Genomic DNA, 17,851 nt, shown 5'->3' on the forward strand with positions numbered 1-17,851 from the left:
GACAATCCACCTCTTTCTCTAATCTTTCTCCCCTGGTCGCTTTGATATGTGCCCTTGGACGGACGATAGCCAACGCGACGACCAATGGTACATAACAGTTCATGAAGTGACAGGGAAGAAGAGGTTACGATAACCGTTAAGTTTTACCTGAACTTAAATATATGTATGCGTATTTTGCTCTTATCCCAGGCTGGTTCGTCCACGTTCAAAAATGCTTTTTTTTTTTTCTTTAGCTATCGTTTTTGGTTTCGGTCGCTTAATTGACAACAGCTGACAGGGAACTACTGTGGTGTAATCAACATCGTCATGCTCACACTGAAGTCGGCAATCAATTTCTTAACAATTAGATCGGATAATAGGGCATTTTAATAATCGCTATTCTGGATTCGGAGGAACTCATAAAACAAATATGAAGGATAACCTTAGAAGTTAGGACACAGTACTAGTGATCTGCTTGGACTGGTAAGCTGTCCAGAAAATAATTATTTTTGTGCCCATTTTCGTGACACCACACAGAAGAAAACGCAAGCATAGCTATTATCGCGGAAAGACTTCTACACAGGCAGTGAGAACAATTTTGTAGCACATTAGAAGGCCGTAGGTTTACTCTTGAGTATTAAAAGAGACGAACATTCATAGCGAAGAGTGTGATTCTTCAAAACGTGAAAGTCAGTTATGAAGAGGACGAACCGGAGAAGTTCAGAACAGCTACGACCAAGCTTAACGGTGGTTTGAACTACGTGTTTTAGTTGCTAATTGTTCTAGTCTTAGTTTTGACATGAGTGGGTATGCCAAAACTGCTGATGGAAGACTGATTACAAATTAACCAATGCACAAATGGAAACAGAACGCGTGGCACTGTTGTGCCTTTCTGGACAGACATTATTGACTAAGGTTTAGAATCAGATCATTGCAAGCAGCTGTCGCTGCAATGACATTCTACATATAGCTACGGCGAAAGCGGTTTTTCAAGCGTTTTCCCGAACGAAAATAATCCATCCTCTTACGGGCGGACTCCTCATATACAGAGCATCCATTAATAAACTAACCTCCTTCTACTTTTGATGACAAAAAAAGAATAATAAGACGCCTTGGACTTATGTCAAGTGTTGTATTCCCGTTTGCCGCCTCTATGAAGCCAAATTCGTGAATAAAAAAATATCCCTGGCAAACTTTGAGTAGCTTCCTAGTGAAAACAATTGAAATGCTGCGTGCATGGCGGCTTTTTATTTCCTAGCGCTCCCAGCATACGCAAACTGTACCGAAGCGCAGTTCCGCAAATGCCAACATTATATAGTTTAGCTTGTTCAGATTACTCGAAGGGATCGAAGACTTATACCGTAACTTGAATATTTTGCTGCTGTATTTGGAGACTTAACGCTTACTTCAATATAAACGGCTTACTTGGTAAATTCTCATTGCTTTCTTTTTCCAGGGGGTTCCCGAGCTGGTTTTCCAGTTTTTTCCTATTGCTTACTTCCACCCTCAACTCTATCTACAAAGCAAAGAAAGAATGCGTGTGAACACAAAACGCTGAACGCAAATAATTGATTTCAAAGTTCGAAAATCATCCCAAAATTCAAAGCCGTCTGAACAGTCTGCCTGAGGTTGTAATAGCATTGACATGCGTTGCGGTGCTTCAGGCAGACAGAAATCAATGGAGAGGGCTCTCAGTCTACCGCAAGCCTCTTTCGCAATATCAAATTTGCGTCACTGGCCGACGTCATCACCAAGGACGCCTGCTGCTGCGAGGCGGAATCCTTTGCCAAGTCCATCAACCTCTACGCGTGCTGCAAAAGGGAAGTTGCGCCCATACAGCCTCCTTGATTTCAAGCTGCGCATTAGGAAACACACTCCATACTGTCCCCGTGGACGGAATACCACAATAACGGGCACAGGATATTAACCGGCATTTTTATCAAGTTCTGCAGTCGACATTGAGCTTTGAGGAACAGTTCCACGCCGCAAAGTTCTTCACGGCAGACGTGACTCTACGAGATTTGGGAATTGTGAGTGACTGATTCAACTTCGTTTGTTGCTTCAACGTGTGCCAGTAATTCCCCTTTCTCTCTCTTCAAACTCTACGTCGAACTTTCTTTCCTAATAAAGGCTAAGTCTAAAATGAAGCCGGGAATATATGCGAGCCGCTGGCGTTTATTACAGGTCGCGAAAAATCCAGAACGTGGGCGAAAAAGACGCGGCCATTTGTAAGAATTCGCCTGCGCCCCAACCTAATATAGAGTTTATTCTCAGGTATTCTCTAACTTTCTAAAAGGGGGCAAAACTCAAGTCAGGGGGGTCGAGAACACAAACTGTCGCGTGTAAAACCAATTCGTGCGCTGCGCCTGTCTGCAGCATACGTATATATATATATATATATATATATATATATATATATATATATATATATATATATATATATATATATATATATATATATATATATGTGTGTGTGTGTGTGTGTGTGTGTGCACGCAACGAGCTGACGGTTATAGCAGCGAACTCGTGAGATGAGATTCCACAAGAGGCTAGGTCCCAATAGGACACGCTCAGCGCAGTAGCCGCAGAGATGACTGTGATTGCCGGGAACCAATTAAACGCCCTAATCCTGAGCGTGCTGTCGCCCCGGATACCGCCGCGCCATAGGCGATGACGCATGTGTTAGGGTCATCTCACTGTGGGTAAACTAATAACCTTTGCTGGCGGCAGAATTAAGCCTGCGAATGCTTTGCCTCGCTGAAGGTTTTGTGAGAAGAAATCAGCGTGGATAAGAACAGGAGAATAAAAATCAGTGGAATCTTCTTTCGAGTCCTTTAGAGATATTGAGCAGGTGTATGTGACGTTTAACGAAAAACTAAAAGGAATAAAGCAAGCAGTCTACGGGTGAAATCACATTAGGGTGCGCAAGTCAGAGCGTTTGAGTTAACGTCATGGCTTTCGCTAAGGCATTGCCTGGCACGAAGTTTTGGAATGTAGCATCTGACATGCAAATGCATTATTCCTACCCGAAAATTCTTCTGGTTTGTTTTGGATGGGAAAAACAGCGCAAAAGGACAAAGTGAAAGGTAAGAAGAGCACACAGATGTCTGTGTGCTCGTCTGTGTACTCTTCTTACCTTGTCCTTCGTCTTTTTGCGCTGTTTTTCCCATCCAAAATGAACTTCGACCAACTTGCCCAACTCAGCATCCTACTGTGCTTCTGGTTTGCTAGCAGGGAGTGCCTACAGAGTTCTCCCTCATTTGTAGGTATGAAGATCATTATAATCCCACTGAGAAAACAGGTAAAACGAACGAAACGTTCTCTTCTATCTCAGGCAAAAATGACTTGACACCGCCAAACGCCATAGGCAATAATTCCTTCTTTTTTTATGTTTTTTTTTTCTGCCGGTTCTGCTGACAACCACGATTTATGATGCGTTTAGGATTTTTGCTTATTGTCGATCTATGAGGAAAACTGTACGCAGAATATGAAACGAAAAATTGCAGTACGATCATGAAACCTGATGCGAGAAAGCTACCAAGGAGTATGATTTTTCATCGATGATAACTTTGATGCATTTACACTAATGAGACACTTTACTGGTCTGTAAAGGTTCTGGGGAATACTGCGCTACTTGATAGGCAGAGACAAGTAGCGCAGTATTCCACAGTATGATCAACCAACTGGTCCCCGTGTTTGCATTGTTGACATTGTCTGTAAAGGTGGTGGCAAGAGTGCCGCTGGTGGTTGAAGTTTGTGTAAGATGGCTGTTTCCCACTCTTTCTTTTTTTAATTCGATTTCATGCTATATTCTGTGTCGCAGGAAAGCCGGCGTCAGCGTGGTTGGCAGCGAGCGTAAATTACTGATTGGCAGACAGGCTCGGAATCTCCCAGCCACATGATCGTGCATGGTAATCTCAAACATACCCCAAGCGCTCGTGTTAAGTGTGACTTCATGTGTGGAATGAAAGTGATTGCAACATGACATGTAAAGGAATATAAAGGTCGCCGTATATTTCAAGTTATTTAAAATTTAACACATATTTCGCTGAATGAAAAAAAAAGAAAATTTTAGCTTTGAGGCGGATTCGAACCCACGACTACTGGTTTGCAAGCCACACTGGCTTAACGCAACTCGCCAAAGCTTACGTCAGCGGCAATTTCCTCTCCCCATACAAATAACACCGCTGTTTTCGCAAAGTACCATACTTACTTATCTCAGTAAAAAAAAAAAAAAAAGAAAAAAAGAAAAAACGAACGAGTTGTCAGGTCTGTGGGACGCGCATTACACGAGCGGGTTGCACAAAAATAGCACATCCCGGACAGCCCTAAAGAATTGCTTGTAACGACCAAAAGAAGACGCACGAATGCGTTTAGCTTCTCCAACATGCGTTCCTAAAAATCGAATAGTTGTTACTGTATGAAGATTCACAGGAAAACTTAGACGTCTCCGGAGCTTCCAACCATTAGAGTTTGCGTTATATTGTTCGTTTTTCCCCCCAAAGTCGTTTTGAAAGTTCAATCAAGCACATGAACGAGCAATTTATAAGGAGCAGTATGAATGACGACGAGGGAAATAAAGAGGTTATCTTTCGGCATATGTGACAGTTTAACGTTTTCGAAAAAAAAAAAAACTGCGTAAGAGAAAGTGCGTGCTCTTTTAGATGAGAAGTGTCAAAGCAGAAAAAAATATATAAACTAAAAGAGGCATAGTCTCTTTTTTCTTTTTTAAATTACAGTTCGGAGATTTTGCTGCCAAGAGGGGTTCAGATCGAGCGACGCTCTATTAGCCCCGAGAGCGAACACTGGCGCCGCTGCGATCGCCGCAGTCTGACGTCACGGCAAGGACTCCGCCAGCCGGGCTGCTGCTCCTCCCGACCGATGCCGGCTCCTTTCGTTCGTATTCGCTCACGAATAATCATGATGGTAACTTATTGCTCAGTGCGCAGTGAAAATCACTGAAGAAAGCCGGTGTAAGCTTCCACTTTACCCAAAGTTGTTCAAAATGAAGGAGGTTAGATAGATAAAGTTAAGAATGGGGAAGCAACCGTCGGCATTGCCACTAGTGTGCAGTAAGCACTTCAAAAAGGAAGACTGTGTAGCCGGTGTACAAGATACTAGGTAAGCCGTACGTGTAGCGACGCTTTTACGGGCTGTTTGTCAACTAGTCTTTTTTTTTTTTTAATTATTAGTGTACAAGAACAAAACTATTGCCAGACGCTGTTCCATCCGTCAACATTCCCGTGCGTCCTAGCGATGCAAGGCGATCGCTCCCGGGATCGACGAAGCGGCGGCGTAAGTAAATCAGCCATTGCTCAAACTTTCGTTTCCTCGATCTTTGTGTCAGTGAGTGCTCAGACATTTTGCTCAGTAGCGGAATGTCCAAGCTAAATCAACTGTGACTCTGCTGAAGTTTTTGTTTAAAATGTGTCTCACGGCAGTGGTGTTCTCGTGTGCATTCATGCCGCGAAATTTGACACAGTCCGCACAGCTGTGCTGGTCTTTTTGTTTGAATGCTGATATTTTCCAAGTTTTCCAAGACATGGGGCGCAGATTCAATGCAACGCGTCCCTAAAAACAGCACTTCAGTAACGGTTGTGATAGGGAATTTTTTTTTTCGGGCTCCGTGAAGCCCTGCCTTAGCTACGTCTCAGATTTGTGTGCTATGCAACAAGCGTGGCTTTAAAGTGCACGTGATGTGCAGCTGCTCTGCGCTTTTCTGAGGTAATGCCCAAACTTCGTTAAGGCCTTGTTTCAGTGTTTTTTGAGGTTGTAGCCTGAATCTCTCTATCTGATTCGAGGTGAAAGAGGCGTTCCCGCAAAGTCGTAGCAGTTCTGCGCACACGTAGAGGCTTTGACAACACACAAGAATTGGGACAGTAGTGAAAATTCGAGCGCCGTTCCAATGGACGATGCTACACAACTAGAAGAGGAGGTGGAAGTTATAGATTGAGACGGTATGTCTACCTATGGATACGCTATGCGGCCACTATTCCTTTGTGATGATTCACATTGACGTGAATGATTTTTATCAAGCATTCAGGAAAAAGAACAACATTTATATATCCCGCATTGTCTTTAGTTCTGACTATGAAACTGAAATACATGAGTAAGCTATAATCGTGATAAATTATCGGCTTTTGCTTCCTCAGCACTACTATTGATCAAAACAAACAACTAATACCTTAAACAATCTCTATATCACTGCAGTAAATTCGAGTGGAGAGCTTGTTACAACATAAAAATGAAGTAATAAAACCGCAAGTCATCCGTAGATACACGAGGAATTTTCTTTTATCTAGCCACGTCACCAAATGTACATGAAAATACTGCATTTCAACCTTATCACTCTAAGCATAATGTTACCCTAAGAACAGAGAAGGACTGGCCTGTTTAAACAAGACCCATTTTTCATCCTCTTCACATATGGATTCAATGAGCTGTTTGTAGTATTTAACAAAACGAAAAAGTTTTCAATGCGTGACGGAAATTTAGTGATATCTCTGTATCTGTAAAGAGTGGTTTAGATGGCATAATAATTCTGTCGTTTTTTTTTTTTTTTCTCAAGGACCAACACACAGCGCTAACCAAAGCACAGGAAGTTCTGAAGGTATGTAATACAGTTTTATACACTGTTTGCCTGTTTCACCTGCAGCTGTTTTTTTTTTTTTTGACAGAGTTTGCGCTTTTCTTTTCAGGAGTTACCGTGAAGGTTCAGAAGCTTTTCAAGGACGCAGGGATTCAGCTCAGTGCGAATGACATCTTCAAGCAAAAACAGCTAATAACGGTTGCAAAAATCATTGACGAAAGTGGTTTCTTTGCTTCATTAAGGCAGCGACTTGTTTCGCACGCTTTGTCCACATAGGAATTTATGCTCCTCAGTGAAAGGGAGACTGGAAAGAAATTTGCAAATTAGCAGTGCCCCCAAGACATCCCATGCGCGCACGGCTGCGGCGCAATAGGCAGAGGCGAACGGAATGACGGAAATGTTTACGAAGACATGGTTAATAACTCATTTTTCTGGCCATCAAAATGCACGTTGCTCTTGGCAAATCATGCGTAATTGCTTTTCAAAAATGCTCGACAAGTAAGATGATTCTAATAAAGTTTTAATCAGTAGCCTCTTTTAAATAAATATCCGTGCACTAATTTCACAGCGCGCAGTCCATAATGCGCGCTCTAAGCAACGTCCACAGTAAAACGGTACAAATTTATCGCGTCGCAGGCATATAGACCTATCTTCATGGTTGTATTACATTCGTAATACAATCATGAAGACAGTGACTCCACGCACATCATCAGTTTCAAGGGACGACGCACGAAAGGCTCCTGCCGCGGCGATGGCACCAGCTGCGCCCGTCGCGGCGAGCGCTCGGGCAGTCGCGAGACTTGCGCTCACCGCGACGAGCCCATGTTTCGTGTTTTGAAAGCAAGAGGAATCATTATTAAATACTTTTGCTGTCTGGGTTGTTCATAACGCTTTGTTATGAGAACAACCGAGGCCGCAGACTCGAAGCTACGCGGCAACCCGGAGAAGCCAGAGCGATCGGCGCAGGCAGTCCTTGCCGTGACGTCACGTCGGGCTGACCGCCAGAGGGCGCCACTCAAACTTCTCGGGGCTAATATGGGTGTCTGCTTCCATTCGAGCGGAGATATTCGAAACGCATTTGAAACGATTCAGTCTTCTAGACAGGAAACATTAAAGTGACGTCCAAAATGCATTACCACACATAAATAGGCGCATGATGATGCCTGTTTTTCGATAAGAAACAGAAGAAAAAGCCTTTTCTATCAGCATGGGCTCCAAAGAACCATCTTGCTTTTCTGAGGACAGCAAAGAACGCAGAACTTAACGCACGTAGCTGTAAGAGTGGGTTTTGCGTCCAACTCATTTTCGCGTCAAGCCATTTGCTACGTTTCGAAAATATGTTTCTCGACCACATCATATATTTAGGAGCTATCCTTCCATTTGCTGAAGTCAATGGAAACCAGGCGGAATAATGCACCGAGCGCTTAAGATAGGATTTTGAAGGCAGCCGAATTTGGAAGAAAATGGCAAGGGAAGCAAATCATTAGAAAAAAAAAATGCGCAGAAATGACTTAAAGCTCCTTTTTTAATACACCTACAGGTGTTGAACAATGTGTGTTTTTTGTGCAGGTCGCATTTATGTTTCTGTAATCAGCGATGCGCTTGATCGACTGCCACGTATCAAGTCAGTGCTCAAGATTACGAATGAGATAAAGGACTGCGTTGGTGGACGATAATGGCTCTGGTAACGGATTGGTATTGTACCCTAGGATGCGGGATCGAATCCCGGCTGTGGCGTCCGCATTTAGATGGAGACGAAAAGCAAAGGCGTCCGTGTGCTGTGTGATGTCAGTGCACATTAAAGAACTCCCAGTGTTAAAAATTTCCGGAGTCCTCCACTGCGGTGTCTGAGTCATTTTGGGACGTTCAACCCCATAAATGAAACCAAACCAAAAGCAATTTAAGTGAACCTTAGCGTGTCAAAGCCAAAATAAGCGGCCTTGCAGCGCTCATAGCCATGCCCACAAGTCGCTTGGGAGCGCACGTGTCGCACGACCCCCATTCACAGTTCCACCCAGACTACTTTGCTCGCCACTGCTCGCTTCTCCAGCCTTTCAGATAGGTGGTAAAAAGCAGCGAGATCAGCTACTCGTTCAATTGTAAGGGCATAGAAAGATAGTTGCGTTATGCATTCTCTGTATGTGACGAAAAATTAAGCACTTGTTGAGCTTTCCCGAGCACGAATACATACGTGAAAGCAGTATTTAGTCCTTGTTTAGCTAAGTTTTCTTACATTTAGCTTTGCTAAATTTAACATGTCTTGCCATGTTTGGCGAAGTGTTTAAATGATGTTATGGGCTTCTGATACGACGAAAGAGGCGTAATTAAGATATTTAGTGCAACTTTGTCAGAAGTGATGAAAACGATAAAGACGGTGACATCGGACTTGCAGCGTGAAATACTAAGCAACCGTCTACCGCGATGGCGTTATTCCGCTTCTGGACGCCGAATTGCGGAGACATAGGATGGACGGTTCTGTACGAGCTGCGGTAGCGGACGATGAATGCCGTGGTCTAGTTGCCTTTTCTACACTTGAGGATTACCGTGCCATTCTGGCACGACTGCAATCCGGGGATGCCATGAAGCGTGCAGTCGTCCTGCACTGCGGCGTAGCTGGTAGACCATATCCGTTATCGAGGACTTTTGCCACCAACTTGAATACGACGGTGTGACCAATTATATGTCTGGATTTGGGGCACATGGAATTTCTCATGTATGGCTCATCAGCTTAAAGAGCGACAAAGTCAAGTGTAAACTCAGCGGGTAAGGGCCGCATCTGCCAGGTCATTGATCCCACCAGGCAAAAATAGCGTTTGGAATAGAATTGGGTAGCGTTCGACGTGTCGAAAGTTGTCATGCCGAAGACATTCAGTTCGTACGGCTAAATTAAAGACGTTGCCCTCGAACGATGGAAGGTTCCAGGTTTTGATGGAGCGGAGTGCACGACGCGTGTCATTCGCATGCTGCAGTAGGGTGTTTTTGCACTTGAACGCCTCCCATACCATTATGGTGTCTGCTTCAGTACGTGCCTGGTTGTGGTGCCCATGCCAGCGCCTTTATGACTTCGTGCCTCGTTTCAGCGCATATGCGGGACTGAAGAGTCCCCAAGGGAACAGGTATGGGTCGTTTGGGTACTGGCGGAAGGACAGTGTGCGATGATAAGCACGAGAAGCGGGGAAAATTTCTTCAGATGACGAAATTAAGTTGGTCATGGACGAGGATGAAGCAGAGGCAGCGTTGAAGCTTCACCCAGTGGGAACGCTGGCCAAGTCTGATGGCGCTAACGCGGACGTCGGAAATGGTGCGTCGCAAGAATCGGAGAATCCGGCCCAAGCTAATCCCGGAAACACGGACGCGGAGGGCGATCTTGGCGCCTCCAGGAGGTCGCATCTCAGGAATTGGTCACTCCAAGTGTCACTCCTGCTGTTGAACGCAAGTTGGGGTACGACGATAATAAGTCCGTGTCAAGCGGTTAGAGCGCTATCCGAGCTGATACCTCGGAGATGGACACAGATGTAGCCCCTGCCAACTAATCGACGCTACACGGCAAGTGACAGACGGTAGTAGGCGTTTGCAGCTGACTGAACACGAATGAGCAGTTCAAATATAAAGGAACAGCGCTGCCGTGAGCAGCCGTGGTCGTTGTTTTTCACTGGTGGAGACAAAATATCGCAGTAGGCTTCAGTGTAGGTCGCCTGATAGCGCATCATGTGGATAGGTGGGCGCCGGAGGTTATGCATATATCAAGGTCAGATGTTCCAAAAATGAGCTGGTTCGTGCAACTCTAAACACACGAGGGCTGGTATAAAGAAGGAGACAGAGCCAGTGGTATCGCTTCGCTACACACTATGACTTTCGTTGGGGTTCGGTACGAGAGGCGAAGGTTGAAAGTGACTTAGATACACAGCCGCGCGCGATATAATGTATGTATAAGTGACGCCGTAAGAAAGGCGGCTGGTGCGTCATCTTAGGGCGAGAGAATTTGGGAATCGTGGTTCAAGCTGTTACAGCGATTGGTGCAAGCCAGTTTATTATATTGAAGCTGCAGATGTGTGCTTCATCTATTGCCCTTAATTACCATCTAATTTTGCATTGATGGAACAATTGGCGACACAAACCCCGAAGCTAATCCCATCAGCAGTTTTCAACAACCTCAACCACTCAATCTTATGTTTGATCAGGTAAGGGAAACTTTCGTGACGAAGTAATTTTGCGAAAACGTTGAAAAATTCCAGTGAAAAAAAGCGCTTCTAGAAGTGCATGGCTTTTGCGGCATCATGTTTGACTGCAAGTGCATCCATTTTTCCTAGGTCGCCTATTGCCAATTTTCTCAAAATGGACGCCCACGCTGAGCCTCGCCGCGAACTAATCTAAGAAGGAAATACGTCAAGCGGAACCGTGTGCTTGCTTCTTCGTCAGTGCTTCGCCGGCGTATTCAGAAGTTGTCATGCTGTTCTATGAAAATATTGGTAATTTTCACGCCCTGTACGCCACACTGCGACAGCACCGTGATGCCATGCACTGATGATGAACTCGCTAGACAGGTTCGTGCTGCGCGCTGGAGGTACTCGTAGCAAGCTCTTTCATACGTCGTCACAGCAGTGTCGTGGCAAACAAATAAAATTACAAGAGTTCAACGCTGCTAAACCAAATATTGAGCAAAAGCACCGGCTTCGGGTGACCCAGCGTTCTTCTTCTCTTTTTCTTCTTCCTCAGCCCACATATAAAGCCCCTCTTTAACCAAGCCGTATGAACGTGCCTTAGTGGCCTATAGGGGTAACGTGATTGTCAGGGTCCTGGCAGGCTGATTCTGACATAACCGACCCATGTGAAACGAGAGACCCAAGTTGGCAGCTCCTGCCAACCGCGCCATGCCGACCGCTTGATTTGGGGGCCCATCTCTCGCTTTTGTCTCTCGTGGAGTGTGACGTCACAGCGTCACGTGGGTACGACGTGGCCACCGCCGCGCTACGCTGAAGGCTCGAAACTCAGAGTAGTATTGCTTTCGCAATAAAACAGAGAGGTATCATGCAAACAATTGCTTTCCGTCCTTCCAGTAGCACGAAGCGCGAAGAGAAGGCAACTTTGGATGCCGGAACTGAGGTTTGACAAACCAATTCAGCGTCGATGGCAGTGTGCTCCGGCATCTTCTTCAAAGTAACCTCTTTCTTTCAAGTAAGAACTCCCTGCTTTTATAGCCTTCTTTGATTTTAATTGATAAACTAGGGTAAAGATAGTACCTAGTCATTGCACGTGCGGCCGCAATGCAAACGTAACTCTCGAAATATTCTGCCTTGTCGCAACTCGGGCGGCAATTAAAGCGCCGTATTTTATACCTTACTCTTTCTGTTTCATATTTTCTCATGGGTGGTTGTGCAGCCTAAAAGCTTGTGTTTTATGGCACGCAAAATAAAGCATCAAAACATCATTCTCCTAAACATTGGACCTGCCAAGGCGACCGCAGCGGCCAGAGGAGCGTCTTGAGAATTTAGAAACCGGCAGGGAAGAAAAAAAAACATTAGTGAGGCAGGGCGAGCTAACTCACCGTAGGGGTATGTTTACACGCGCTGAAACGAAATTATAAAGAAGTAAAACCAAGGAACTACCGCAAGCACTCGCCGCAGAAGTTCCTCGTTATGACTTGTTTCGCAACGCATCGGACTTGCGCTGTAAGCAAGTCTGCTCATTAAAGTACATACGAAGGCGTTTCTTTCGCTACTTAAGTGATGACCACACGTGAAGGTTTCTAGGACTCGCATTGCTGAATTGAAATCTAAGAATTCGATGCTAGAGAGGAAACTATGGCAAACCATTTCATCTTTCATCCTCATTTTGTGGTTTCGAAAACCCTTCATCATCATCATCATCAGCCTGACTATACCCACTGCAGGACAAAGGCCTCTCCCATATTTCTCCACTTAACCCGGTTCTGTGCTAGCTGCATCCACTTGATCCTTGCGATCTTCTTAATCTCATCCGCCCACCTAACTTTCTGCCGCCCCCTGCTACGCTTTCCTTCCTTTGGAATCCAGTTTGTTACCCTAAGCGACCATCGGTTATCCTCTCTTCGCACTACATGTCCTGCCCATGTACATTTCTTCTTAATTTCCACTAGAATGTCGGTAACTTGAGTTATTTCTCTGACCCAATCTGCACGCTTCCTATCTCTTAATGTTACCCCTACCATTATTCGTTCCATAGCCCTTGGGATGGAGCGCATTTGGCAAGCACTCGCCGATTATGACTAGCAGCTTACCGGTATCGCTCAAGAGGAAAGTATACAACAGTTGCATCTTGCCTGTACTCACCTATGGGGCTGAAACTTGGAGGCTAACCAAGAGAGTTCTACTTAAGTTGAGGACAACCCAGAGTGCTATGGAACGAAAAATGGTAGGGGTAACATTAAGAGATACAAAGCGTGCAGAGTGGGTCAGAGAAATAACTCAAGTTACCGACATCCTAGTAGAAATTAAGAAGAAGAAATGGACATGGGCAGGACATGTAGTGCGAAGACCCCGCCGGGGTGGCGCAGTGGTTACGGCGCTCGACTACTGTTCCCAAGGACGCGGGATCGAATCCCGGCCTCGGCGGCAGCTTTTCGATGGCGGCGACAAGCAAGGCGCCCGTGTGCTGTGCGATGTCAGTGCACGTTAAAGAACCCCAGGTGGTCGAAATTTCCGGAGTCCTCCACTACGGCGTCTCTCATAGCCTGAGTTGCTTTGGGACGTTAAACCCCACAAACCAAACCATGTAGTGCGAAGAGAGGATAACCGATGGTCGCTGAGGGTAACAAACTGGATTCCAAGGGAAGGAAAGCGTAGCAGGGGGCGGCAGAAAGTTAGGTGGGCGGATGAGATTAAGAAGTTCGCAGGGGTCAAGTGGATACAGCTAACACAGAACCGGGTTAAGTGGAGAAATATGGGAGAGGCCTTCGCCCTGCAGTGGGTATAATCAGGCTGATGATGATGATGATGAGCCCTCTGGATTGTCCTCAACTTAAGTAGAACCCTCTTGGTTAGCCTCCACGTTTCAGCGCCATAGGTGAGTGCAGGTAAGATGCAACTGTTATATACTTTACTTTTTAGCGATACCGGTTAGCTGCAAGTCATTATCTGCGAATGCTTGCCAAATGCGCTCCATTCCAATCTTATTCTTCTTGTTATTTCCTTTTCATGGTCCGGATCTGCGGTTACTACCGGTCCTAAGTAGACATATTCGCCTACTACTTCCAGTACTTCACTACCTAATGTAAACTGCTGTTCCTTCCCGAGGCTCTTGAACATTACCTTAGTCTTCTGCATATTGATTTTCAAGCCTACCTTTCTACTTTTCCTGTCTAAGTCATCAATCATTATTTGCAGTTCATCCCCCGAGTTGCTTAGCAAGGCAATGTCATCAGCAAATCGCAGATTACTGAGGTATTCTCCATCTACCCTTATCCCTAACTTCTCCCATTCCAAGTCTCTGAATACTTCCTCTAAACAAGCTGTGAATAGTACTGGGGAGATTGTGTCTCCTTGCCTAACACCTTTCTTTATGAGAATTTTGTTACTTTCTTTATGCAGAACTATGGTTGCTGTGCAGCCACTATATATATCTTCCAGCCCTTTCACGTACGGCTCGTCTACCCCCTGATTTCGCAATGCCTGCATCACCACCGAGGTTTCAACTGAGTCAAATGCTTTTTCGTTATCAATGAATGCTGTGTAGAGGGCTGGTTATATTCCGAGCATTTCTCTATCACCTGATTGATGGAATGGATATGATCGATAGTAGAGTACCGTTTCCGAAACCCTGCCTGATCCTTAGCTTGATTGAAGTCTAAGGTTGTCCTGATTCTATTAGCGATTATCTTAGTAAATACCTTATACGTAACAGACAGTAAGCTGATTGGTCTGTATTTTTTAAGGTCCTTAGAGTCCCCTTTCTTATGAACGAGGATAATGTTTGCATTCTTCCATGGTTCCGGTACCGTCGATGACACCAGGCACTGCGTATACAGGATGGCCAGTTTTTCTAGCACGATATCTCCCCCGTCCTTCAGCAAATCTGTAGTTATCTGATCCTCTTCAGCTGATTTCCCCCTTTTCATAGTTTCTAATGCTTTCTTGACCTCGTCCTTTGTCACTGGTGGAACGTCTAACTGCTTTTCGCTACCGCCAATCTCAGTACGATCCTGACTACTTTGGCTACTGTAGAGATCTGTATAGAACTCCTCGGCTACTTTGACTATCTTATCCATATTCGTGATGACGTTGCCCGCATTGTCCCTTATCGCATACATCTGGTTTTTGCCTATGCCCAATTTCTTCTTCACCGCTTTAAGGCTTCTCCCGTTCTTTACAGCATGCTCAATTTTCTCCATGTTATACTTCCTTATATCGGCCACCTTGCGTTTATTGATTAGCTTTGTTATCTCGGCCAATTCGATCCGGTCTGTTGGATTGGAAGCTTTCATACTTTGGCGTTTCTTAATCAAATCTTTCGCCTCCTTAGACAGCTTATCGCTATCCTCTCTAACTATCATACCGCCTACTTCTACCGCGCATTCAGTAATGATATCTCTGAAATTATTGTTCCTTGCTTCTAGGATAATGTCGCCATCCTCGGTTAGATCTGAATACCTATTCTGTAGCGAGATCCTGAACTATTCTTCCCTCCCCCTCAGCGCTAATTCGTTGATGGGTTTCTTTCTTACTAATCTGTTGCGTCCCTTCTTCAGATTTAGGCTAATTTGGGACCTCACCATCCTGTGGTCACTGCATCGCACTTTCCCGATTAGCTCTACATCTTGCATAATGGCGGGGGTTGAACACATTATGAAGTCGATTTCATTTTTAGTCTCTCCGTTCGGACTTTTCCATGTCCATTTCCGGTTTTTCCGTTTGCTGAAGAAGGTATTCATGATTCGTAAGTTATTGCGCTCTGCAAACTAAACTAGTAACTCCCCCCTGCTATTCCAATGCCATAGTCACCTACTGCCTTGTCTCCTGCCTGTTTTTTCCCTACCTTGGTATTGAAGTCGCCCATTAGTACAGTATACTGCGTCTTTACTTTTCGCATTGCCGATTCTACATCTTCGTAGAAGCTTTCAACTGCCTGGTCATGATAACTACATGTATTTGCATAGGCCTGTACAACCTTCAGTTTATACCGCTTATTAAGCCTAATTACGATGCCTGCCACCCTCTCATTAATACTATGGAATTCATCTATATTACCCGCTATATACTTATTGACAAGGAAACCTACTCCTAGTTGTCGCCTCTCTGGTAAACCTCGATAACACAGTACATGCTGTTACGACCAAGCATCCGCATTTGCGCGCTCTATTGTTCGCCTGTGGGCATGGAAAAGTATTGTGAATATGTGGTGATGGTCCAATGGCTCTAAGTGAGCCTGTTTCCAGGAATCCTGTTTTGTAAGCCTGTTTTGCTTTGTGGACAACCTGCAAATGCCAAATTGACCCTGTCAAGAGAACGTCTGGAAAAACACAAAGAAACGTCCCCCTGCGGGAAATAGCAGGAAGTGCTTTCTTTTGTTCACCCTTCCAGTCGAGAAGGGCTATCGTCCAGTGAGGAATGTCTACTTTTCAAAGGAGACGACGGAGTGACATGTCCGCTGACGTGCAGGACAAGAAAGGAGCATGACGCATACAGCCATTAAGTGATTTCCCAGGAATGCAGGAAAGATTTGCAATTGTCGAAAACGGACAATGCTGGGAGCGGATGCGGCGCCACGTGCACTCGGGTTTCTGAGAAGTAAAACCCCTTGTCAGAACCAGCCTGTGGTTTCTTTGCTGAAGAATAGAAATGTACCTCCTCTCCTCGCCGTTCCCAAGCTTTTCCCGCCAACAAGTGATCACGCCCAACGAATGAATGCCGGACCAGTCAGTGCTTCAGACCATCAGTGCAGTGATGTGTTCGATTGGATGCCGATACCTGAGGGGCGTGCCCTGGATTTGGTTGGTCAGCATCTTCAGAGAGGGGCTGGACATAGGGGGTTTTAAGGACGCTGCAGAGCACGAAATGTCGCTCTGGGCCCTGGGTAAACGGCTCATCCAGTCGCTTCTCGCTATGAACTCTTAACGCTTGCCATTTTGCTGATGTACCCTTCTTTTTCGTGTAAATAATCTTGTAAATAAGTTTCTCAAAGTGCCATTAAACCTGCTTGTACATATTTCACCAACTTCGAAGATTCAATCCTACTTCAACCCCGAGTCTCTGCACGCTACCAAGTGAAGGCCGGGTCGACGTAGCCCAGCGTCACGACAACTGGTGACCAGCGTTGGGATCTGAATCTACAAGCCACAACATCTGATGACTGGAGGTGGGATCTGAATCTACAAGCCACAACATCTGGTGATTGGAGGTGGATCTGAATCTACAAGCCACAACATCTGATGACTGGAGGTGGGATCTGAATCTACAAGCCACAACATCTGGTGATTGGAGGTGGATCAGAATCTGCAAGCCACAACATCTAGTGATCGGAGGTGGCATCTCAAGCAACAAGCAGGAGCAACAATCGGCCAACAAGAAAGCAGCTCGGAACATCGATCGCATGTGTGGGTGAGTGCTTGGCTTTTCTTCTGATGTGGACCAGGTTCTAGAACAGGGTTAGATTTTAGAACTGGTAAAAAGTGTTGAAACGCCTTTAGGTTTGGTAGTTTGCACTGTTGTTTTGGAAGTAGCCGACACTCGGAGCGATCATGGACCTACAAAAGCTGCAGAAACCGGAACTGTTGCAATTGTGTGAGGAATTGGGAATTGATACAAGTGGTTTGGCACGAAAACCCTTGATTATAAAGGCAATCACTGATCTGGGAACCGATGATGAGGAGCTCAGTGAAGCATGGAATCTCATCGGTCAAAAAAAGGAGCAGCTCAGACAGCAGAAAGAGCGGGAAAAAGAGGAAAAGAGGCGTGAGCGTGAACTTGAGAGGGAAAAAGAGGAAAGGGAGCGCGAACGTGAGTGGGAAAAAGAGGAAAAGAAGCGTGAAAGAGAAGCAAAAAAGCTGGACCAAGAAATTGAGCTCCGGAAATTAGAACTAGAGTTGAGCAAGAGGTCGGGCAATTGTCCCCAGCTAGCGGTACCTCTTCTCAACAAGGAGGCAGATTTCAAGATGTCAAAGTACATGCAGCCATATGTGATAACAGGGGATATCGGTCTGTATCTGGCTAACTTTGAGCGAACCTGCGAAAAACTGTCCTTCCAGCGAGACACTTGGTCTCAGAGATTATTGACGGTTCTGCCCTGCGAGGCAGCGGAGGTTGTCGCGCG

General features: G+C 45.3%; 2 long non-coding RNA genes across 2 annotated transcripts; both read left to right on the forward strand.

Moving 5' to 3' along the window:
• Positions 1-1,924: 1,924 nt before the first annotated feature.
• Positions 1,925-11,735, forward strand: LOC146204917 (uncharacterized). Its single transcript, XR_014703012.1, has 3 exons — positions 1,925-2,053; positions 3,803-3,890; positions 11,626-11,735. It is a non-coding gene; the product is annotated as an uncharacterized LOC146204917 (long non-coding RNA).
• On the forward strand, positions 4,974-7,157 carry LOC146204918 (uncharacterized). The gene is made up of 4 exons (XR_014703011.1): positions 4,974-5,100; positions 5,172-5,274; positions 6,548-6,589; positions 6,678-7,157. It is a non-coding gene; the product is annotated as an uncharacterized LOC146204918 (long non-coding RNA).
• Positions 11,736-17,851: the final 6,116 nt, after the last annotated feature.

The sequence above is a fragment of the Amblyomma maculatum genome, chromosome 1 (genome assembly GCF_055883805.1).
Source record: "Amblyomma maculatum isolate TAMU_Amacu chromosome 1, ASM5588380v1, whole genome shotgun sequence".
In the NCBI taxonomy this organism is placed as follows: Eukaryota; Metazoa; Arthropoda; class Arachnida; order Ixodida; family Ixodidae; genus Amblyomma; species Amblyomma maculatum.